This window comes from Cyprinus carpio, chromosome A25 (genome assembly GCF_018340385.1).
Source record: "Cyprinus carpio isolate SPL01 chromosome A25, ASM1834038v1, whole genome shotgun sequence".
NCBI classification, from domain to species: Eukaryota; Metazoa; Chordata; class Actinopteri; order Cypriniformes; family Cyprinidae; genus Cyprinus; species Cyprinus carpio.
The window spans coordinates 21,292,682-21,318,376 of NC_056596.1; the positions used below are offsets into that span (position 1 = coordinate 21,292,682).

The following is a 25,695-nucleotide window of genomic DNA, read 5'->3' on the forward strand; positions in this document are numbered from 1 at the left end:
TTTCTTGTTTTTTGTCTTGTAGTGCGCGGTGTTTTTGTCCATCTTCATAGATACCGGTATTTAAGCCGCGCCCACAGTCGGGGAGTTTCTGCTCGATGTCGGCAGAACCACTTTTTTGAAGTTAAACTCCGTTACTGCGCAGCTGAAAAGCATCTGCGGGGGTCTCGGTCGCTGAAGAGGCAGATTCAACATATAACGAACCCCCACTGCTGCATCTCGCCCACAGCAGCTAGAGGCGCCACTAAGCGGCGTGAGAGGAAGCAGAAGAGTGGTAAAGGCGGAGGTATCGGCTAGGCTTAACGGCTACCACTCCAAGCCAGCTATCCCCACATGCGTATGGGTAACGTACGCTCTTTGGACAAGAAACTGGAAGCATCCAATTACTACGCTCAACTCAGAGGACTGTAAGAGACTGTTGTGTTTTTGTGTTCACGAAAACATGGCTCAACGACAGTGTTCCAGACTGTGCTATCCAGCTCCCCCCAGCTCCAGCAACAACAGGGGTGAGGCACTAAATGAACTGTACCAGCACATCAGTTAGCAGCAGACAGCCCACCCTGATGCTTTTCTCACCTTGGCTGGGGATTTCAACCACGCAGAGTTAAAGAGTGTGTTCCCAAAAATACACCAACACATTAATTTACCAACAAGAGATGATGATGTAAACAGTCACACAGGACCATCACGGTCAGGCCCAACAAGAAGCCGTTGAGGACAATGGGAGGTCTACAGAATCCTGGAGACGCGGAACGCTGCCTTCAGAGATGGAGAGGAGGTGGGCATGAGAACAGCCAGGGCCAACCTATCCGCGGGGCTCAGAGAGGCTAAGAAGAGTCAGTACTCCAGGAGGATAGCCCATCGATTCAGTGACAGCCAGAGGACAGACGGGAGCCTGCGGCCAGGGGATGGGATACGACCATTATAGGGATACAAGCCCCCACCGCGGATCCTGTGGACACCCAAATATCACTGCGGAATGAGCTGAACGCCTTCTTCGCCAACTTTGAGGCACAAAACACAGCTCACCTGCACAGGAAGGACTCCACCTCCTCACGGATGCCCAGGTGATGACGCTGGTCCCTAGACCAGCATGAGGAGATCCATCAGAAGGGGGATCAACGCTACACATAAGCTCCGGAGGTCCTGAAAAACATTCTCGGGCGTGTAATGAGAGGACTGTTGCGGCGGAAATCAATGATGTCTTCACAGACATTGTTAACATCTCGCTTAGACAGAATGTTTTCCCCAAAGGCTTCACAAGTTACCACCATCATTCCAGACAACGAAGAGAAGCCGTCTCCAATCCTGCTTTCATGACTAACCAATACAGTGGCACTTCCTCCTATTATCATGAAGTGCATTTGAAATGGCTAGTAAGGCAACGGAATCATCAAAGTCTGCCCCCCCCAGCCCCCCTTCCAGTTTGCATTATCGAGGCCAACCGCTCAAACCGATGAGACATCGCAACTACCCTCCTACTAGCACTCAACACATCTAGAGAAAAAAAAAGACTCATACACTCGAAGGATGTTCATTAGACTTCAGTTCAAGCATTCAACACAATCGATCCCTCAATCAGCTACTTCAATAAACGGGGCCAGCTGGGGCTCAACACTTCGCTGTGCAAACTGGCTGTTAGACTTTCTGAAGGGAAGACTCAGCAGTGCGGTGGAGAAGAATGTGTGGCAAGCAACACATCCAGCACCATCACAGCAATGAAACAATTGGGCCCCCAAGGATGTGTGTGAGCACCCTCCTCTTCACTATGCTGACCCACGACTGCAAACCGTCACACAAACCAACTCTTCATTTAAGTTTGCGGATGACACGGGACTGTGGCGGGTCTTCGTTAGACCCAGAGAATGCGACAAAACTAGGCAGGAGCGAGGTGGAGCCGCCTGGACCCGGGTGGTGCCAGTGACAACCCATCTCTCTCTGAAAGTGGGAGTAAGATGAAGGAGATTGTTGTTGACTTCAGAAGAGTGCACAGACTCAGCAAGTCCTCTGACCATCAACGGATGCGTCTGTAGAGAGAGTGAGCAAAGCACCAAGTTCCTGGGTGTGCACATCACAGAGGACCTATCCTGGACTGAAAAACACTGCAGCACTGGCCAAGAAAGCACAGCAGCGTCGTTATTCTCCTCAACCAACCTGAGAAGAGCCAGAGCCCCGGACCCCCTCATGGGAACCTTCTACAGCAGGTCACCATCTTTTTAGAGAGCATTCGACGAGCTGCATTCATTGTTGGGTATGGCGCCGGCAAAGAATCCTGACGGAAGGACGACTTCAATGAATAGTTGACGAGCAGTTGAGACAGATCATTGAGTTTTGTCTCCCTCCCCTGCTCCAGGATCTTCTATGGAACCAGTCTCACCCGTTAAAGCCCTCTGCATCCGCAGGTGATCCCACCACACCCGGACACACAGCTTCTCCGGTTCTGCTGCCATCAGGAAGGAGACGGCGGAGTCTCCAGGCCAGGACCCGCAGACTGAAGGACAGCTTCATTCATTCAGGCCTGTCAGGAAGTGAACTCATCAGTGTGAAATAAAGAACGTGCTCTCTTAGATTTCTGAAAACCTTAATCAGAATGAATAAAAAAAAAAAAAAACATAAAAAAAAAAAAAAAAAGCTCTTATGCACTACAATCAGTATATCTGCACTGTTTACTTTACTGGTTTGCAGTCTATCTTACATTGTGCCGCTTTACATCATCTGGCTTTGTTTACTGACCTATTTTGCCCCCCACTTTATATTTTATATCTGTATTTAATGTTCTATGCTAGTGTTCTCTGTATGGCACAAAGGGTCTGAGAGTAACGGCAATTTCAATACTCTGTATGTATGGTACTGTACATGCATGGAAGAATTGACAATTATAGCAGGACTTTTATTGACTTGACTTGATTTGATTTGGAAATGACATTTACCTGATCCAAAAAGAGATTATTGGGCTATGGTTTCTTCCCTCCCACAAAGGACCCAGGTATCTCTGAATTTCGATGGGGGAAATATATGAACTGCCAAGCTCTGCAATGAGGTCCTTGCTCATCATTAAGTGCTAAATAAAGCATCATCATAATGTGACATGATGAGAAAACCCCATGATACCAACATGATGAAACTGGGGACAGAATATTCTACTCTTACCTTGTGGAGTGGATCATCAAAAGAGGCAATCAACCACGAAGAGAACCATCCTCGATTGACCTTCAGAAACTTCTATCAGCTTCCTCAACCTCTTGTCAACAACAAAAAGATTACATTACATGTGAATCCTGAGAATGCAGCAATCAGTATTTATAATGCAAGATTATTAACTAACAACATGGGTAGCAAAGGAAAGATACAACATACTTCCATTCCACATATTGAAGCTGCCAGATTGACGTGTTCACCTGTTATTCTGAATTTTGAATGAATAAGTAAAAAGAAAATGTTTAGAAAATGAGCATTTATATCTATGAGAAGATCTAACACTAACTTTCAAATTTCTAACAAAGAATTCTAAATATTATGTTAACATATTAAGATATGTAAAAAAAAATAAAGTTATTTGCAAACAAACCAAAATAAATATAAGATATAATAATAATAATAATATGAGCTAAAAGCAAAAAATGGTACCTTTTTTAGTTGGCTATTTTTTATTTCAGCAAAATCTTACCAATCTTAACATACTTACCATTGATAATAGCAATATTTAATTCCTCGTCGCGTTTCCGTTGGTCTTTCTCTATTATGCCTAAAAGCAAAATGGCTAGTTTAAATGCTGGTTAAACAGTACTCTAGGGCATTCATTTTAATATTCATTAAAAGCACAGATTGTAAATTTGACAACTTAAAAGCCTGTACATTATTTCACCGCAATGCATATTCATTGGTACCATTGATGTTTGTTGCGCGCTGTAAATCTTAAAGGTATAATTATTTTCAGGAAATGGTTTGGGGAGGCCACATTTGCCTTTAGAACCTGCGTAAACATACAGAAACAGGATATTTAAATGTGGACCCTAATTTTTTTTTTTACACTGTACCAGACCAGATTGTTCAATAAATGCCTTACCATCATCTTTATGATTTATCAGGTTTCAAATGGTAGGACGCTGCTCCACCCACCATGACCTTTCTGGGTTGTACAAACATATATAAGTAAATTTTTAGGTTTAGAAACTATAAAGAATATACATAAATACACACATAAAGTATAACTAAATAACTCTCTTGTAGATTAGTAACCACCACTAAATGGATAATGTTAGTCAGGATCCTCGCAGGAGTTTGAAGACAAGGCATGACTGATATATAAGGGCAGCCACATGGAAAACGAATCTCAATTTTTCTGTGAAAGGACAATTTAATCTGATGATTATATGATAATTCTCATTATACAGTAATATTCATCTTTGATTATAGATTTTACGTCCACGTTTTATCCTTTGCTCCTAATATGGTGAGTTCCCAGTAAATATAGAAGACAATTGCTATTTAAGACAGATTGTCAGTTTTTCTTGGTTTTTTTGGACCATATTGGTCATTTATAGACAGACCAGAGGAATCCCAACCTGGTGGACCTGCGTGATGATAAGCTGGTTAGATCCTTTTAGATCACGTTGGAGCAGTAACAAAACAGAAACTACCATGTGACAAAACCAGTTTAACCAGTTTAAGCAAACAGGAACAGGAACCTAATAAAACAAGAATGAAATGCTATAAGTCTATTGTAAGGAGGGGCTGGGGCCTCACAAACAACTTGAAATGAGAATGAGAATACATATTTTGTTCAGCTCTGCAAAGTAGACAGCATTGAACTGCATTGTAACACGACAATGTAACCTTAGAAGAAAACACTGCACGTGTGCTCTCTGAACAGAATCTAGCATGTCTCCACCAAAAAATAACTTACTTTGGCTATCTGTCTCTTGGTACGCACAAGGACGGACCACAACTAGAAATAAAAATGTTCACACCATAACATTAAAAAGAAGCTGAAAAAAGAGACGAAAAAAGTTAATCCCGAGCGACAGAAAACAAACTCTTCGTATGTGATATCTGACTGAATTTTTATGCTCCGCTCTACTCAAGGGCAGTGTACATCCACTTTAAGTTGAAGGTGCAAAGAAAATACAGGTATTCAACACAATCACAGTAATAATCTATAATTGGCGAACTTCGTCTTAAAAAAGCTGTCAGCGCTTTGTCCTTGCTGATCTAATTGATTGAAATGCTCTGACTTTAGGCGATCATGACAGTGCAAAAGGCAGTGCATGTATTACACCAAATTCGTCCAAATGGTAACTCGTTTTCTCTAGTTGTCAGCTTGCATGCGCGTAAAGGAGTATGAGTTAAAATATCGTTACAATGCGGCACGTTACTTTTGTAAATACAAAATTGAGAACAAGAAAACACACGCTAGAGTATGACGTTTATAACAAAAGTAATTATAAGCCGTTATATTCCTACTCATTTAGAAGACACGATTCCATCGTTGTTTAGTGGTAGTGTTACCAATGAATTACGAAGATAAAGAAGTTGTAGTTCTGCGTTGGTGTGTCCTGTCGTTCAGCAGCCAAACCGCTAGATGGCGTGTCGACTACAGGAGCATAGCATTCACACTGAGCATACCACATCATTTGAAATAACAGGTGCCACCTTCTGTTCAAAATTGATAAACCATTAACAGCATATTACTTGTGACTCCAATTTATAGATTTTGCAGCCAGTTTGAGTAAAATCACCTTAAAATGTCTTTAATTTCTCAATGTTGCATTTAGTCTGATGATTCTCCCTAGCCATGCTTGCTCCTCACTCTGCCTCTGTGTGCTTGGCCCCTTAACTGCTGCTGTGCGCAGCTATATTTTTCATTTTCAATCACACTGTTTTGTAGCACAAATAGCTTACTGTTTATTGTACTTTGTTATTGTTCTAGCTATTTACCTATATTGGCTAATAATGTAATAACAGCACTCTTGTTCACACATAATTAAACAGGTTTGAACACAAAGGTAATAATGACAGAATTGTCTCTTTTTTTGCCCCTTTATAGTGTATTGTATGTATGTTGTGTTGAATCATACCAAGAAAGGGAAAAAAGTAAATTCTAAACACTTCAAGTGTTTTCATTACACTCAGGCTACTACTGGTGGATTATAGCTGGATTTCATTTGTACCCTGAGATGCTGCAATCTATTCATGTCATTCCCTTTTTCTAACTCTGATCTAAGTTTATAGGGTTCCCAAGAATGCCAAACAGACAGACAGAAAGCCATCATCCACACAGAGCCAAATAAGATACCTTTACAACATACCATGTGATTTAATAGCATTCATTAACATTACATCAGTGTTCACAATCTTATACTTGCCCTGACATAATTTTCATTCAGCACACCACATAAATATTAAACAAATGATTAAACATTTTATTTGAGGCAGAAAAAGATATTATGTTTTTATCCAAGGCATACTGCAATGTGGAAACAAGCAAAGATATGCCTGTTCTCCAATAAGGTATGATTTTTTTAAATTTTTACATGAAAGTTTAGATATTGTTGAACAATGAGCAGTGTATATTTATCTAAACGTATTTTAAAAAAAAAGAACAATGTATTAATGTATTAAGTAAAATGTTAATCCCTCCAGTCAGTCAGATTGCTCAGATGAAATTGCCTAATTTTTTTTTTTTTTTCTTGACCAATTCTCATACATCACAGACGAACATGTAGGTCTCTGCGCTTTTTACCAACATCAGAGTCCTCGAACAGGAGCTCGCTCACATTTGCCCCATCCAGTAAACTCAACATGTCAAAAGACAGGAGCTGAGCAGTTTGCTTCAGCATGAAAAGAGTGATCATCATGGGCAGTTGGTCAGCCATCCGCTGCACCACAATCTGAAAGAAAATCAAAGAGCTGCTAAGCACTGCAGTCCATTCAGTCTCATATTTGTTACTGAAAACTAAGAAAACCTCATAATACCTCAAAATACGCCTGCAGCATTTCACCGTACTTGCATTTTTTGTCAAAGAGAGGTATCTGCTCTTCTGAAAACGTCTCTTTGGTAATCTCTTTCAGGCTCTTTAAGTAGATAGGATCTTGAGTGAAGATCATTTCTTCCATTGCAAACTGCTCTGAAATCCTTTTCTCCGCCTTTTCTTGCTGGACTGATTGAATGTTGTAAATTTTGTCCTAAAAAAAAATTAAAAACGGAGAAACTTAATTAAAAGGTGGTCACTCAATTAGTTTTGTATGCCACTAATCAAGAGCAATATTTACCTTAGTGATATCTAGAAGAACAGGGTAGTTCTGGAAACACTGATTGACTACATCAGTAAACTGCTTGATGACGATGTCTTCAGGACAAATACATAAATTAAAAAAGGCAAATAGCCACAAATATCTCACAGACCAGATGTGCTACAAGTAAATACATTCCAAGTGCCATTCAGATGTGATCTAATCTTTTGGTCTTATATTGGAAACCAGAAAGATGTTAAACATGAAGATGTGTGCTGGTACCTTTGATGACATTGAGTAATTTATTGGCAGGGTCTTTAAGTGTGGCCACATGCTTCTGCAGAACCACCTCAAACATTTTGTAGTTGCTGAAGCCGAGTAATCCCCCCCCTCTTGAAATCCTGGTTAAAATGTTATTTTCCTCTTTCAGGTCGAATTATTAACTTGTTTTGGGAGCAAAACAGTATTTTTTTTTCATTGGAAAAACACAACAGTGAATTTGAAACTTATATTTATGGTGTTCTTAAATATGAAAAGATAACTTACAGGATGGCTTTCTATTGTTAAGAAGATCATTCCATGCTTCTTGACTTCCATCCGAAGCTGGCCATATAAATTTCCCCAATGATCAGCTCTCCTGTTGATATGGACTTGATTTGGTCGATGAATTTCATTATAGTCTATGAGAGCAAAAATAACATTTATTACATTAAAAATTGTTATATAATAACATTAATCATATAGAAATATGATAAAAATAGATGTAAAGGATTCAGTATCGTCATCGCAATAATTTATTCTAATCATTGCTGTTCCACAATTATTGACAAAAATGTAAATTAAAAATGTAAATTATAACACTACCTTGTGGGTGCATCTGACAAAATGTAGAAGTATATCTAGTGACACATCAGTTGTTGGACCCAAAATAATAATTATGAGAAGCAATAATTTTATGATATGGGACTGAGATAATTAAATTCTCTACTTCAGTGAGGATAGTTTATGGCTCCCTTAGGGTCTTGTGGTGGTCCAGCCTCACACTCTTTGAGGGGCATTTCCCTCAGTCCCCACAACTGCTTTTTTTTATCTGCTCATTGAGCTGCGGCAGGGATTTCTGACAAAAATGAGTGAAAAAAAAAACTTATAAAACATTATTAACATGACAGAGATTTATGCTCAAAAATGAATTAGATAAAGTAGATGTCTTTTTTTTTTGCCACTTGTGTCTTTTTCACATTCACATGAGGTAGCATAAAACATCTTAGTTAAAGGGATACTCCACCCCAAATAGAAAATTTTGTCATTAATCACTTACCCCCTATGTTGTTCCAAATCCCGTAAAAGCTTCGTTTCTAACATAACCATTTAAAATTTTGGATGAAAAAACTGGAGGCTTGTGACTGTCCTATAGACGTTCAAGTAAAAACACCATCACGGGTCTAGAAAAGTCTCTGTCTTTCCCTACATCACCGTAGCGCAGGCTGCGTAATATACATAAAAAGTAAAAAAAATACACAAACCAACCCAATTGAAACCAAATTAAAAAAATTAAACCCACCATTTTTTAGAAAAGCGATTTTTCGGCACTCCGTTTTCTGACGTGCAGACTCAAACTAAGCTTGATGACGTCAGCAACCTGTCTCGACAGATGTAAATCTTCTAGTACGCTGTGCATGCAAACTGCCATCGTTAATCTTGCGGAACGACGGCGAGCTTGAGCGGGGATTTTCTTTGGCGTGAGTGAGCAGGAGTAGTATTCTGATTAAATATTTTGTATATGTATTTAAAAAGTAACGCCAGTACGCCAATATCTCTTGACGTCTCCCCGTTGCCTGCGAGCTTCTCCTCCTCCGTCGGTACGTTATGTTCTCTACTGTGCGACAGAGAGTCGAGTGGTTATGACGCAATCGTAGCCTATTTTTACAAAAAAATGTTTTCTACGGGGCCATAATGGAACATAGAAGGTAATGGAGCCCTTTATACATGTCGTGTATCTTTAGAAATAAATAATGGACAAAGGGAGTCTTTAAACGACGCCTCAGATGTAAAGTTATCCGCTGTCAAGTGACGCAAAATGAATGGAGTCAAGTGGGATGCTAACGCAAGTGACAAGATGGCGGCACGCGGCTGACACCAACTCCCACTCCAACTCCCTCCCGACTTCCTACCCCCCTTCTATTTCACCCCCACCACAACCACACCACGTTTTCTTTCAAATCTGAAATTTTCAAATCAATGCGTTAAATACACGTAGAAAACAGCGAATCCTTGTGGCGTGGCTGACAGAAGAGCGTAGGCAGCCTGCACCATGGTGTTGTGGGGAGAGACAGAGAAGATGAATCATTAAAAATAAAGTTCTTATTTTTTGTTTTCTTCTCGTACAATAAGTGTTCTCGTCACTTCATCATAACGTTTACGGTTTGAACCACTGATGGTAGATGGGACTATTTCTGATGATGCTTTTTCATACTTTCTGGACCTTGACAGTGTATTTACTTGGCAGTCAATGGGACAGTCCAAAGCCTCCAGTTTTTCATCCAAATATCTAAAATGTGTTCTGAAGAAGAACGAAGCTTTTACGGGGTTTGGGGATGAAATGGGGGTAATTGATTAATGACAAAAAATTATTTTGGGGTGGAGTTGTTCCTTTAAGAATATAAACTCATTGTCATGGTGTAGGGTTATAACAAAGGACTGCAAAACCCAAAGGGTTAAAAATATAAGAATTAAACACATCAAATTTAATATATTACTTATTTTGCTTTCAAAACTGTACATTTATATTTCAGAAAGTATAAGTCTGAATCACTGATGTTTAGAAACTTACTTTAATATGATCAACGAGAGATTCTGAGTCAGTTTTGTGGCAAGACTTTTAATAGTCGCTTTGTCCTCATTCAAGAGGCATCTGTTGAAAAAAGAAAAAGGCAATTTTTTGTAAGGTGGCATATAGTAGCTTGATAACGCAGGTATATTCAGAAATGGCCAATGGGAGGTGCAGCCGAGTTATACTGAAATCTCTGTATCTTTAGTCCAGAAACACAATCACACTAGAGAACTGGTTGGAATTGTAAAAAAAAGCAACCTGTATCTAAAAAGGGCAAATCAAGTCTCATGGACACACACATTTTTGAGAGCAAAAGGTTAAATAATCTTTTCAGATTGTAACCTGAAAAAACTGTGTTTTTGGAAGAAACCCCTCTCTTTCTCCTCCCTCCTCCTAGGAGATATTTTCTCATTGATCTGAATTGTTGTCCTCTACACTTCACCATGATGTATCCTTTGCGGAGAGGAAACGTTTTGTTCCTGAACCAATGTCCAGAATTTTTGTCCTCTGTTCCCACTGTCTATGAGGTCTGGCTTGGTCAAAATGCCTGAGGAGAATGAAAAAATCTTATTTGTAAAATTTGCATTGTGCTGACAGAGAGTGCTCTAAAATATATTTGGTGACATTTAGATGTCTGTTCATACCGACAGTTCTTTTGCCCTCAGGATCTAACTTGTTGTGCCATTTTTTAATGCTTCTGTTGTTGCAATGTCAGATGTTACGCAGGGACCCACTACCATTGTTATATAGTCTCTTGCTTTCTCAATATATCTCGTGATCAGACGTTTAATCTACAAGACATGAAGGCCAAGACATGAAGTTTTAAACTGGAATAAGTAATGGTACTGAATGTGGCATACAAAAGCAGATTATATCACCCACCTGTTTTTCAATATCCTCTGGTTGTCCATTTACTGGGACTCGGGCAATTCCAGGCAGATCGATCAGTGTGAGTCACACACATCTGGTGACATGACCTCTAAAGTGATGAGCTCATCACATTATTCCTACTGCCTTTTCCTGCCAGCTCATTCTGGCTGTAAACACACCACATTGCAAAATGTCGTTTCTCAACACACTGTAACAGAGAGCTATTTGTGCCTCAAATACAAACTGACTATGCCCTACCCATTTTACACAATACCATTTTACCACATTTGTCCCTCGACACCCTCACTAAATGATTTTTTGCTTGGATTTTTCCATTCAGTGGCGAAGCCTGTGGGTGAGATGCATGTCATCGGCCCACCCACTTGTAACGGTGGCCCACCCAATGAGAAGTTGGTAATTTACACACATGGATTGTAATTTATTAAAAATATAATATTAAACATCTTTATTTCAACTATACATTTTTTTATATTTCTAATTAATTACACCGTGAGTTTCAGGGTCAACTTACCGGTAGAATTCTGAACTTTTTCCTCTTCCTATAGGAGCATATGCTTGTCAAAAATGAATGAATTGGGTCCGTTCTGTTAGTCCCGCACCCACAATGTTATGTTTGCGAAAGTAATGACATAAAAGTAAAAATGCGCACAATTTGTGGAGTTGACTCTGGGACAACAGTGAAAAAATATCATTCAGTTCCAATTCTTTAAAAATGTATTGTGGTATGTAAAGTGTATGACTGTATAGGTTCTTTTTCTTATTGACTAATTTTTTTATTTTTGAGGAGTTTATTATCATTACATTATTCAATATAAAATTCTGGTCTTTCTACTTGACATATGACTGAAACATAAAAATTGCAAGTTACTTGCTTTATGGTTCAATATTAGAAATATCCTAATCATCAAATTTAGAAACAAATGCTAATCTCCTGTAGTTGATATTTGCCAGCGCTTACTAAAATTTTATTGGTAATACACCATAGACTGTATAAAACAGCGGTATACACATACCTTAATAGTATTGGTATACAGGTAATATGCAACAAATTACATTATTGTTTAACTGAAAAAAAAAACCAAAAACATAACAGACAGCAAAGCAGTTTTCTTAACCTTTGTTCGATGTAGCTTTCAACCAATGATGAATTCACAAATTCTGTTTTCTTTTTCACGGTAAAGACAGACACAAGCCTTTCCAGTTTAAACTCCACCACTTGTTACCTTCCTTCAAACGTTCAGCCTCTACAATGGACATCTGGTGGACGAATTCCTATCAAACACAGTTGAGTCCACAATTACAGTGAATTACAAACAGTGAACCCTTATGTGACTTACATCGAATATAAACTAGAGGCTAAAGTTTGTGAAAAAACTTTGATGTTGACTTGAGAAAGCCAACATGGACAGCCTTGAGGCAAAAGAGCCAGATCACATGTCTGCTTGGTGTTCTTGAGCTGACCCCACCACAAAAAAGTTAAACAGTTATTGTCTTTGCGATATTTTTTTCTGTAGAGCCTTGCTATTTTGTATTCTAATAAATAAGCTTATTATGACAACAAAACTGTCTTAATAAGCACAATAAATGATTTTCACTCTTTTGATGGATTAATATAAAAGACACAGCAGCTGGTAATTGCGGTCGCTTTAATGCACCAGTCAAATATAAGGATCCACATCTGATTTATTTCTTAACAGTTTATGTTCACATGAGACAAAACAACATTATATTCACCAAATACACCAAGAAATTATACATAATCACATAATCATTTGTCCGTTTAAATGCCAAATGAAGCAGAATTGTTTTTGTAATGTTTGTATATTTCTTATAGACCCTTGTTATATTGTATTCTAAGAAATAAGCTAAACTAAAACTAAAAGTGTAGATAGCAGTTAAATTTCAAAGCAAGCAAATTGCAAGCAATAGCACAAAAAAGTAGGTTTTAGGTTTGCAGGTATTCAGATGCAGAAATGGAAGAATGTAAAATAACATTCCATATTTTTCATTTAATATAGATTAATTCTTGTTAAAGGCACAAAAAAACCAGCCAAGAGAAATGAATAATTCTCGCTTTTTCGATGGACTTACATTAAGACCATTTAATTGGCAAGGCTTAAAAACAGATGAAATTATTAACTTTTGTGAGGAGGCAACAGTAGCTAGTCAGAGCAGTGACAGATCAGTCATCTGTCTCGAGTGGCTTTCCCCCCACTGGCCCTCGTGGCCATCAGACAGTCATTGTTCAGCTCTGACCTGGTCACAATCAAATATTTTTGTTTAGCTTGTAAGTGTGAATGAAATGTATGTATTTATTTGTAAATTTAACTGATTGAAAACAAAAGTAATGAGGGGAGTTTAAAGATTTCTTATCCTGCGACTCCCTCTAGTGGACTGGAATTGTCCTCTAGAGGGGGAATTTTTGCTCAGACAATGTACATGAAGTCTATGGGAATTTTTTAATTTTTAATAATTATTCATATGAAAACTGTAAGTCTGACCAGTCTGAAAAGATATAGCAACAAGCTACACATCAGGGCCCAAGTCTCTGCCGATTGTAGCATGAACGCCTTAGGAAGAGATACAGTTAGAATTTTTAGTCTCAGAAGAAAAAGAATTGGAAGAGTAAAGTTGGCCTGAAAGAGCCTTGTCTGAAAGTTTAAAGCAGTTGTAAAAACTTGAAGTTTGAAAGTTTAGATAGCTAGATTAGATAGATAGATGTTAAGATAACATTAGATAATATGTTGCTAGCATGATTTAACATGTTAGTAACATGTTGCTAGCTTCACTCTAACATGATTTACATGGTTTTAGCATGTTTTTTAGCATAGTTTCTAACACAATTAACATGTTGTTAACATGTTTTTAAAATGATTAGCATTTTGTTAGCATGATTAGCATGTGGTTAGCATGTTTTAGCATGATTTGCATGTTGTTAGTATGTTGCTAGCATGTTTTTAGCATGATTAACAAGTTGTTAGCTAGCATGTTTCTAACATGATTAGCATGTTGTTAGCATGTTTGATAACATGTTTCTAGCATGATTAGCATGTGGCTAGCATGTAACTAAACTGATTAGCATGTTGCTAACCAATTTTTTAGCATGATTAACATGTTTTCTTTACATGATTAGCATGGTGCTAGCATGTTTTTAACATGATTAGCATGTTGTTAGCATGTTTCTAGCATGATTACCATGTTGTTAGACAGTCGATTTGAAACCTTATTCATGGGTCTAAGACAAATGGTGCGGGAGGAGTAGCATGTCAAAGTTTTGTCTGGAAAAAGAAGAATTACTAAACAAAAAAAAATTGTCAAGACAAACTCTGAAGTTTGCTTGAGAAAGCCAAAATAGAAAGTCTGAAAATATTTTAAAAGCTAGAAGTTTAAAGATTTTCAATTTGAAGTAGTTTGAAGTTTAAAGTAGCTTTAAAGATTAAAGTTTGAATGTTTTGAAGGCAATAAAGTCAATTAGAAAAACAGATAGATAGATAGATAGATAGATAGATAGATAGATAGATAGATAGATAGATAGATAGATAGATAGATAGATAGATAGATAGAATCCAGCCAAAATCCAGATAAAAACAGTTAAAACCAGCTGAGAAAAAACTAATAACCAACCAGCTAAAACCAGTCGATTTAGAAAAAAAAGTTAAAACCAGCTAAACCCAGATGATTTAGCATTGAACCAGCCTATCTTGACCAGCTAAGATTAGCCTGACTAGCTAAAAGAAGACGACCATGATTAGCATGTTGTTAGCAAATTGTCAGCATGTTTCTAACATGTTGTCAGCATGTTTCTAGCATTATTAGCATGTTACTAGCATGTTTTTAGCATGATTAGCATACGTTCCTGGCATGTTGTTAACATGATTAGCATGTTGTTGGCATGATTAACGTTGTTAACTAGGGATGTGCCTGAATAGTGAATCTCTATTCGGAAAGGCACGAAAAAATGAGTAATGCGTTCTACGGAGCTACTAAAGGGATATGGTTAGCCACTTATAACCTGTTACATTACATAAAATTTCACTTACCACATAAACAGAATAAGGAAAGATGACTGATAAGACGTTGGAGATTGATTTGCAGATCCTGAGCACCACTGACAAACATCTAATCTTGTAAAATTTGTGGTAAGTGCTGCCGCTCCGTGGTATACACGAAGTATGTGTGATCGTGAATCTCGAAAGTGAAAGTAAAAAGCGCATTCAAAAATGATTTCAATGTCCCATATATTAATAGCAGCTCCCTGATGCCCACAATTTTTATACAGTACAATTACCCAACAATATAATTGTGAGAGAAAGCACTGAACATCTTTTCCTCTCATCTAGTATTTATTCCCTTTTAGGGGGTTTCCGTAATACACATAATTTCCATTCCAAACACGTTATTCAGATTCGGGCACATCACTATTGTTAACAGACTGTTAGCATGTTCTTAGCATGATAGCATGAAAAAAAAGGTTAACAACCAGCTAAAACCAGTTGATTCAGTTAAAATCCAGCTAAAAACAAACAAACAAACAAACAAACAAACAAACAAACAAACAGCTAAAACCAGCCTAGGCTGATTGTCTAGTCTTAGCTGGTTTAAGCTGAACAGCTGATTTAAGCTTGGTTGGTCTTTTAGCAGGTTCAGCTTAACCAGCTAAGAACAGCCAAAAAGTGGCCAAAACCACTTTAAAGGGCTGGTTCACAATAAAATGAAAATTAGCTTGTGTTTTACTCACCCTCGAAGCACCCTATTTGTATATGACTTTAAATAAAGCGTGCGCATTCATAATAAAACGTGACGCACATGGCTCCAGGGGGGAATAAAGGCGTTCTGTAGTGAATGCATGCATTTTTGTAAGAAAAATATTCATATTTCAAACTAAATAAACACCTTTCTCTCACTTCCGGTATCTATCATAGGCAGAAGCCGTTCTGGCGGATGTTGTAGTACGTTGGCATTGCATTATTAGTGAAGAATGCGGAGTAGAGAACAAAACAAAACGCCGGTAACCAATTAGAAGTACAAACCGAGGATTTGGAAAGAAAAATGTCGGAGGATTTCGATATAAACCAACAGGAGACTGGTCTTTCTTTGCTAAAATAAGGAAACTTTGCTTCCCTTGATCCTATAAGCAAACTCGCGAGACTAGCATATCTCAAAGGAACACGCACTGTGCATACGTACTACGACATACGCCGGAATGGCCTCCACCTATGACAGATAACGGATATTACAGAAAAGTGTTTATTACGTTTTCTTACAAAAACACATGCATTCACTACAGAACACCTTTGTTCACCCCCTGGAGCCGTGTGCGGCATGTTTTATTATGAATGTGCGCGCTTTATATGACGACTTGTGGACTGTTCAACTGCAACTGCAACACTCACTGACTGCAATGATAAAGCTTGGAATAGCCAGGGCATTTTTAATATAACTCCAACTTGATTTGTCTAAAAGTGGAAAGTCATATACACCTGATGCTTCAAGGGTGAGTAAAACACAGTCTTATTTTAATTTTTGGGTGAACTAACCCTTTAAAACCAGCCAACCATCTTAGGCTGGTTTTAGCTGTTTTTCAGTAGGGAGTTGTTCAGTGTTACTATATAGACATTAGACAGCTTTAAAACACCATAAGTCTCATTGTTCAAAAGTTTTCAATGAAAGTCTATCGGATTTTTGGTGGATTTGATAGTCTGGTTTATGAAAACTGTAAGTCGGATCAGTGAGAAAAGTCATAGCACACCAAGTCAGATCAGTCTAAAGGTCTGACCCGAGTTTGGTGGTTGTAGCTTTAAAGCTTTAGGAGTCAGGTGTTAAAATTTGGCTCAGAGGAAGAAGAATAAACTTAAATAAAAACTAAACAGCAGATCAGTAGTTTGCCTTTCTCAAGCTAACTTAATAAGTATGCAAGAAAACAGTAGTTATGTTTTGCCTTTGTCAAGCAACACTAATAAGCTTTAATAGCATTTCAGTAAGTTGGCTTTCTCAAGCCAACATAATTATATAAAAACAGTGCAAGTACTAAACATAAGAAATCATTCACTTATTTGCATTATGTTTGAATATGTATACAGTGGCATACAAAAGTTTGGGAACCCCTTGCAGAATCTGTGAAAATGTGAATAATTTTAACAAAATAAGAGAGATCGTACAAAATGCATGTTATTTTTTATTTAGTAGTGTGCTGAATAATTTATTGTACATAAAAGATGTTTACATTCAGTCCACAAGACAAAAAACAACCAAAAAAATAAATAAATTGCTGAAATGATTAAAATAACCCCATTCAAAAGTTTGGGAACCCTTGGTTCTTAATTCTGTGTGTGGTTACCTGGATGATCCACAACTGTTTTTTTTTTTTTTTTTTTTTTTTTTTTTTTTGTGATGGTTGTTCATGAATCTCTTGTTTGTTCTGAACAGTTAAACTCAGCACTGTTCTTCAGAAAAATCCTTCAGGTCCTGCAGGTTCTTCAGTTTTCGAGCATCTTTTGCATATTTGAACCCTTTCCATCTATTTTAATAAATTTTATGCAGGTATAAACCACATATAAACACTGCAAAAGGTTTTCCCACAAACTCAACTGACAGGCAAGTAATTGAACACAATAAAATGTATCATTTAAAAGAACAAAGCAGTGGTCCCCAAACTGGGGACGAGGCAAGGCTGAGGCATAGTTTTAAGGCCCTATGAAATCCATTTTATTTTTTGCTGAATTTCGTAAAAACAAATTCCAAGTTCCGTTTTTTTCTGGATTGTTTATTGATAATTTTTCTCAACTCTGTTTTAAATAGTTAATTTAAATTGTATTAATTAAAAAGCATGTCTAATTAATTAAAATCATGAAACATACATTTCTCACATCAATTTATAAAAGTTTAACAAAAAATACATGTTTAGGGCCTTATGAAATGTTTATTTTTTTCTCACCATATTACTCACAATTTTCTAACCGTTTGAATGCATAAAAACCACTTAATTTATTTTCTTTTTTTTTCTTTTTTTAAGTAGCCTTATGAATTTTTTTCCCTCAGGAATTCTGTGTTGAGTATTTACATTTTTTCTGGTTATTAAAATGAAGGCATAAAACATTAATTTCATCATTTATCTTTTACTTATTAAAAATTAAAGCAAACTGTATTTTTTTTTTTTGGCAACAAAGGGGATTTACTATTAAAAAATGAAAACATGGAAAGAAATGTTGTGTGATTAACGAAACTTAGATAATGGTTGTTTCATTTTAGTAGTAGTAATAGCAGTAGGCTATGTATACATTCTACTGAAAATAGTTACGCATTGTCCGTCATATATCAAACTGGACTTTTATTTTTTGACAGGTTGCCGTGAATACCTTTACAGTTCTGTGTATTTGATATGATGCTAGTTTTACTCAAATCAAACGGTCAAATGCTCATCAGATGTTGTTCATGTGTTTATGTCGTACGGCAGATGCTGAAATCACCGCAAGTGTCACGCGCGTTCCATTGTGTGTGTATGTGGTAAATGAAACCGCGCGTCTGCGCACTTCATTAACTCTATTCATTAACAGAGACAGGCTGAATAATGTATGATTCATATTTAAATCAACTTTTGTGGCTTTATATTTACAGATACTAGTTCATATCGAGATTGTTTATGTGTAATTACCAACTTTTGATTAATTAACAAATTCCGTGACATTCCGCGTTAAACGTGAATTATGTTTTTATGACTGCAAAGACTTCACTGCGTAATTTTCCCGCTTATAATGCGGCCATTTGCCAGATGTGAACATAATATGTTACATACCTTACATAATCACTGGTGAAAGGGCCAGTGTAATGCAAATATTTCTAAAATCTACACGAGGATATCGTCACGTTCTCGCGAGACCAGTCAGATCCCGCGAGACACATCGGATCTCGCGAGATCTCGTGCCACAAGATCTCGTCACACCCCTAATACATTATGAATATCCCAGTATCAAAGGAGAGTAAAATTAGTCCCCACCGCAGTCCCTCTTGGTAAAGCCAATTCCAGACAGTGCCTCCAACACAGAGCTTTTACCAGAACTTTGGTCTCCGATCACTGCATATAGTTGGTAATGCCAAGTCCTTGTGAATGCCAAAAACGCCGCAGAGTGCAGTCAATCAGGATCAATGTATGGACGAATGCTCTCCTCTAAATGACTGTGAACCTCTCCGTTCATTTTCTGACTATAAAGAAGAAAAAAATATATACATTTTACTTCTAAAACCTCAAAGATTGCACATATTTAATTTAGTTTATGTCCTTCTATAACTATATTTTATGTCCCTTTTATTGGATTTAGTCCATTTTAAATTAAATTAAATTCATTTTCTTATTTTTCCTTTAAGCATTATTTTTTATTTATTATTGTTTATTTTAGTGCTCTTTAATTTTTTTTTATTTTAGTTTTTTTCTTTATTCCGCAGTAAAATGTAAAGCACTTTGAATATTGCATGTGCAATTTACTATAAATAAATGTATGTACATTTACAAATGTACATTTCTCTCTTTTTTAATTTATTTCCGAGCACATACCAAGAAATAAACTAAACCTAAACAGTAAATGCATTTATAAAATATGTATCACAAAGTATAAATGCATTTAGCATGCTGAATGTTGTCATTATCATAACGAGCACTACTTCTGTTACAAGGAGATGTAAAAAAAAAAAAACAGAACATACTTTACCTTGAAAAAATAAGGAAAGAAATGAAGTTAGTTCTAATATCCTTCCTTTTTGGGGGTTTTTTTCTTCTGTTACGTTTAATCCAAACAGACTTAAAAGAATGTAAATAAAATTAGATCAAACACGAGGGGTTTCATCGTGAGTTCCTGATGCCTGAAAATGTTTCAGTTTCACTTTTGATGAGACCACATTTTATATGAACCGGTAACATAAGCATCATATACACAAATCTCATTAGTAGTGGCAATGGGAATCTGGTAAAGTTGGTTTAACTTTTCACATTTGTTTAAATATTTGGTTTCATACCCATTAAACTCACTCCAACCCTTTTGGCCTCAGAAAACCCTCAGAAAAAAACAAAAAAATCACCACTCTGTCACCCTAAAACCATAAAACTAAAAGCTACTTTATTTACCCCTAAAAGGTACACATTAGTACTTTAAAAGTATGCACTACCACCTTTTTATAGGGTACTGTCACATGTATGCTCCCATTTATTTCCTGTTTGTCCTTACTTGGTAAAAAAAAAAAAAAAGGTGATTCATTTGTGTTATATTGTTCTACAGGGCTGCTGAATGCTTGAATCTGATTGGCTGACAAACTTTTAAGGTGTACAGTTATTTTCATGGAAATGCACAGTTAAAGTGCTGTGCCCCATTACATGTCCATATCACTTCACCAAATGATTTCACTTATTTTAAAGGTCCATAAAGCCTACAGTAGTAAAATAACCCAAATCCAACAAAAACACTGACCAAGCCAATAAATATAGCAAATAAGATAAAACTACTTGAATTACTGATCGTCAGCTGCTTTGAAATAATCTGTATTGTGTAAAGCATTATATAAATGAAGGTGACTTGACCTATATTGCAATACTCTACACAATGGCAACCGATATGGCAATACTCTCTACACATCTTCAAGAAACATGGTGCTAATTATATGCTGATGATACTCAGTTCTATATTTCTTCAGGGCCCATACAAATTTGCAAAACTAACTGATATGCATAGGTGATATAAAACTGGGTTACTAGCACATTTCCTACTGCTTAATTATGAAAAAAACAAACAAACAAACACACACAAAAAAAAAACAGAGGTTTTAATTATTGGACCAAAAACCTCTGCATAAGTAATAACCTAGAACGCTGTCTAACACTTGATGGCTGCTCCTTCAGTTCTTCATCATCAGTTAGAAACCTAGGTGTGTTATTTGATAGCAATCTTTCCTTTGAAAGACACATTTCTAGTAACACATTTTTCCATCTTAAAATATATCAAAATTACAACCTATGCTCTCAATGTCAAATGCAGAAATGTTAATTCATGCGTTCATGAGGTTAGATTATTGTAATGCTTTATTGGGTGGTTGCTCTGTGTGCATAATAAACAAACTCCAGCTGGTCCAAAATGCAGCAGCTAGAGTTCTTACTAGAACCAGGAAGTACGACTGTATTAAGAGACCATATTATTACCAGATCAGATGGTCATTGTAGCCACACAGATCCAGTACATATCCAGACCAGATGGTGGATCAGCACCTAGAGACGACCTCTACAGCCCCATATGTTAGCGTAGCCCATGTCTAGATGAGCCCCAGAGACAGATCCTCTGCAAATACCTCATCACCTTGATGACCATGGACACAAGGCCATGGGAATGAGAAAAGACAAGACCTCTGCACCTGTGTTGCTGCCTTGAATTAAACACGCCATGCTGGTTTCGTCTGGCCAGAGGATAATTGGCTTCCTGAATGAGCCTGGTTTCTCCTTAGGTTTATTCTCCATTTTTGTCACCGATGGAGTTTTGGTTTCTTGTCAGTGTCCCCTTATTAAGAGTATTTGAATTGGATGATGGCATGTCTGAATCATCAATGAACTGACTTTGGCTGGAAAGATGACTCTGTTATTGTCTTGCATTATTGACAATCTATTTTCCTGTTTGACACTGTAAAGCTACTTTGATACAACCAGTATTGTATAAAGCACTATACAAATAAATGTGACTTGACTTGACATAAATATTGTTTATATAGAAGCTTGTCATTAAATTAAAAAAATTATATTAACTTGTTTAATTAAGAGAGTCAATGGTTTAATAATGTATTCCTAATTTGTCACCACACCTGTGAACATGTTCTTAATCTAAAAACATAAAAGACAAATATTGTTTTAAAAAGCTTGGATTAGAAAACAGTCAAAAAAAAAAAATAATTCCACAACCATGGTTTAGGCCTACTCTGCAGCATTATTATAACTGCAAGCCTTGTCTTGAACACAACTGCTTCTGGGAAAACAAAAAGTGAAAATGAAAGCAAAGTTTTTGAGAAATTAAAATTGCTTGACATCCTGTGTGTCAGAGAGGACTTATAGTGTATGATTAATATAAAACACGGGGGTAAGACTCAAAATTTAAGTACATTAAGGATAAAAAAAACACAAACCTATTTCCATACTCCTCATGAAAAAATGTAAAAAAATTAAAATTAAAAACTACAAATTTAAGAAGAAGGGAGACAAACAACATAACAGCGTCTTCAGATTCATACAGTGTCATTTTGTTAAAAGAATCAACGCTAGTAGTTGATAACCGCCAGCATATGACTAATTGATTGATGAGTTTGACTTTTGACATATTAATTATGTCCAGATGTGCACTTTGACATTATAATAATTTCCATATGCGGAACCCCGGCGTGCGTGAAATCCATCCGTCATCCTTTGAGCTCCGCGAGGTGAAATGGTGTTTGTTTGTTCAGTGACCAAGTAATGAATGAGGATCCCTGAAGAATGTGTTTGTAGATCTTATACACATTCTCATATCCGGACTCATCTGCGGACGCGTGTGTGTGTGTGTGTGTGTGTGGTACCGAGGTATCAGGTTGCGTTCTGTAATGCCCGCGTGCGCGCTCTCTCTCGCTCTCTGTCTCTCTGTATGGGGGCTGTGAGAAAGATATTGGCTTTAAGGTCAATAATTAATAAACAATTTTAACAGATCGTGTGTGTGTGTGTGTGTGTGTGTGTGTGTTTGCATTTAATATGACTACGGTATAAAAAAGATTCTCAACATATTAATAAACTGAGAATAATTCAATAAAAAAAAATATAAATTCCCCTTACATTATTTTCGCGAAAGTCTTCCTTGCGCAGGCATCACGATTCTTCAAATGATAGGTTTACAAAAATCTGCTGTTTAAACTCCGTGCGTTCTCTCTTTCTCTCTCTCTCTCTCTCTCTCTCCGCCTGCGTGAGAGAGCTCTCCCGTCATCTCTGTCCGCTGCGCGAGAGAATGCGGATAAGTTGGCAAAAACGTTTTAAATGCACTACATCTAACTCAAAGCGCGATATTACTTTAATGTTTAAATAAACATACTCCCTTTACAGCTGTTGTCCGGTGTCCTGACATTTTATCCTACCCGTCAGAGTTTCCTACCAGGGTTTACTGCGCATGCGCACATCAATATCGCGTCCTTTTTATCATGCTAAACAATGATTTTTAATGTATCTGCATTACTGTAAGGGTAGGTTTAGGGTTGGGGTAGGTGTAGACTTTAATAAAAACACATTCTAATAGGTAGATTGGTTTATATTTTAACTAAGTTTCTTATTTTAATCATGGTATTCTTACATGATCTAGATTCTAGAATGTGGAAGCAACAGAATTTTTTTTTCATCGTTCTAATTCCGTCTCAAAACGTGGTTCAAAACGTTTTTAATTGTTTAGCTAAAATTACATCTATTTTAAATATTAATCAGCTTTTTTTCTCGGAATTTGGGCGTTTGGGTCCGGTTATTTGACAGTGTTTTTAGCTACGGTGCAGACACGGCTCGTCTTATAGCCTACAGTACATATAATTTTCAGAAAAGTGGTCCAGAGAACATTGTTGGAATGTTTACCGACAGGTCTCATCATGCGGATATCTTTACCACCGTAATCTTACACTCTGTTTTAAGAAGCTTGTTTAAATAACATCAAGGTAGCTTAGAGCATGTTTTGGATTTAACCGTGACGGCGTGGTTGTAAAATACACAGTCCTGGTTATTTTCACAGACTTCAGGCTCTGTTTGTAAACAGAATGCATGTGGAAGTAATCACATTGAAACTTTTACGATGTTTCATACAGACCTTTTACAAATAAAAATGTTTACACACCGTGTATCTCTACAAGATGAAGAAAAGCAGTATGATTATTAAAAAATAAGAATAAGCACACAATGACATAAATTTTGATTTAACAAATAAATTAAATTTGTATTTTTTTTTCAAACCTAAAACCATGATGCTCTAATGCAGGGGGTTAGAAGTAGTAAAAGGAGCCTCTGATGAATGCAAGGCGCTTACAGCTAGACTTTTCTTTATGAATTAGACCTAGACTGAAATCAGTTGTCATAAGTTTGGTTTCCAGCAAAAATAACTTTAAAAAGGCGCTACGAATGTCTGACAGAATCTTTACAACAGATTACACTTTCTTCCCTCACTAAAAAAATGGGTATCATTAACCATGATGTTTAAATGCACCATACTTATTTTCACACTATAAAGTTTTATTTTATTAAAAATAAAAACAAGAGGGTCTATACAGTAAATATTACTAAGCATTGATCAATAATTGCTAAGAAATAATCAGATAATCAATAAGTCAAACTTAATCACCCCCCACCTGATTTGTCTGATGGCTGTGATGATATAAATATCTTACTTACTACTGATACTGTTTTAAGATGTGTAACTATAATATGTGTTAAAGTTCAATATTACTTTTCAAATTGTTTAAAATGTGTAATTTTTCTTTTTTGCTTTAATGTACACACTCAAATCCTTAGACAAATGAAAATAGAATGTATGAAATATTTTTCTAAAATGAAAGATATTTGTAATTACAGACTAAAAGCTTTAGATTTATTAAAACAATTGAGTTTATAGCCTACATTTCTCTTGAATACGTATACGGCAACCAGCGAGTACATGAAACAGTATAAATACATAAACTCATAAATTCATTGTGATTCTATCATATTAACGAATATATATAACTTAATTTATATTACATATCTGACTTTCTCTTCGAAACTGTGAAACACAACAAATTTCTTATGACTTTTTTTTTTTATTTGTTGAACAAACCGTTTTGGTGTTGGGGGAAAACACATACTGTAGTGGTTATGTTTCTAAGGTAGGATGTTTGTAGTTAAATCACATCTTTAACCTAAAACATTTTTCATTCAAACTATCTAACGCACACACTTACACACACAGAGCTTTCACAGACTCCTACAAACTGCAAAAAAAGCATTTTTAAGTTTTTTTTAATCATTTAGCTGTACCTTAGAACCTAATGGAATTATTTTAAACATTATTACAAGTATAGATACTGAAGGAGCTCATTAACCTGTTTAACTCTAAAAATGTGAATAATGTCGCTTAAGACTAGTTTGACAAATAAGGGTATGCTCATAAAACAAGCCTGGCCCCAATTTGAAGCATTCTAACAATGAGTTCAACTATTGCAGAAAATGTATTATAGCACCGCAGTAAGATATAACTCTGTATGTGTGATTAATCAACTTATTAGATGTTCAACATATTATTACAAGTCCCTTCTTACCTAGTTTACGATGAAACTAAAGAATATATGCATGAGCTAACAATCGCCTTTAGAGAAAATATCACCAGCAGGACAAGAGTATGAACGAGTCAATACAGAAAAAGCTGAGCGGATGTGACGGAAGAAGAAACTTGAAATTTACTATAGCATCTATAAAGACAGCCTTAATGCTTTCAATGTGGAACGAACCACAGCTATAGACATCGACCCTTTATTCTCAAACCTTATAACTTACACAACACTGCGCATACAACCAACAATAGCAACATTTTTGGAAGAAACAGTACAGCAGCACCTTAAATCGTCAACTGCCTGCTATCTGGGCACACTTCTCAACATCTTTTTTCTAAAGTGTGTTTAACCTGTTTAGAAGCAGATGTTCTTAGAAGTGAGTGTGAAATGCCTCACTTCTTTCCGGGGCTTTCCGACGGAAC

General features: G+C 36.6%; 2 pseudogenes; both read right to left on the reverse strand.

The window, feature by feature from the left end:
- The window catches only part of LOC122135712, a 21,089-nt pseudogene extending 18,906 nt beyond the window's left edge, over positions 1-2,183 (reverse strand).
- Positions 2,184-6,704: 4,521 nt separating this feature from the next.
- Positions 6,705-19,145, reverse strand: LOC122135713 (annotated as a pseudogene).
- Positions 19,146-25,695: the final 6,550 nt, after the last annotated feature.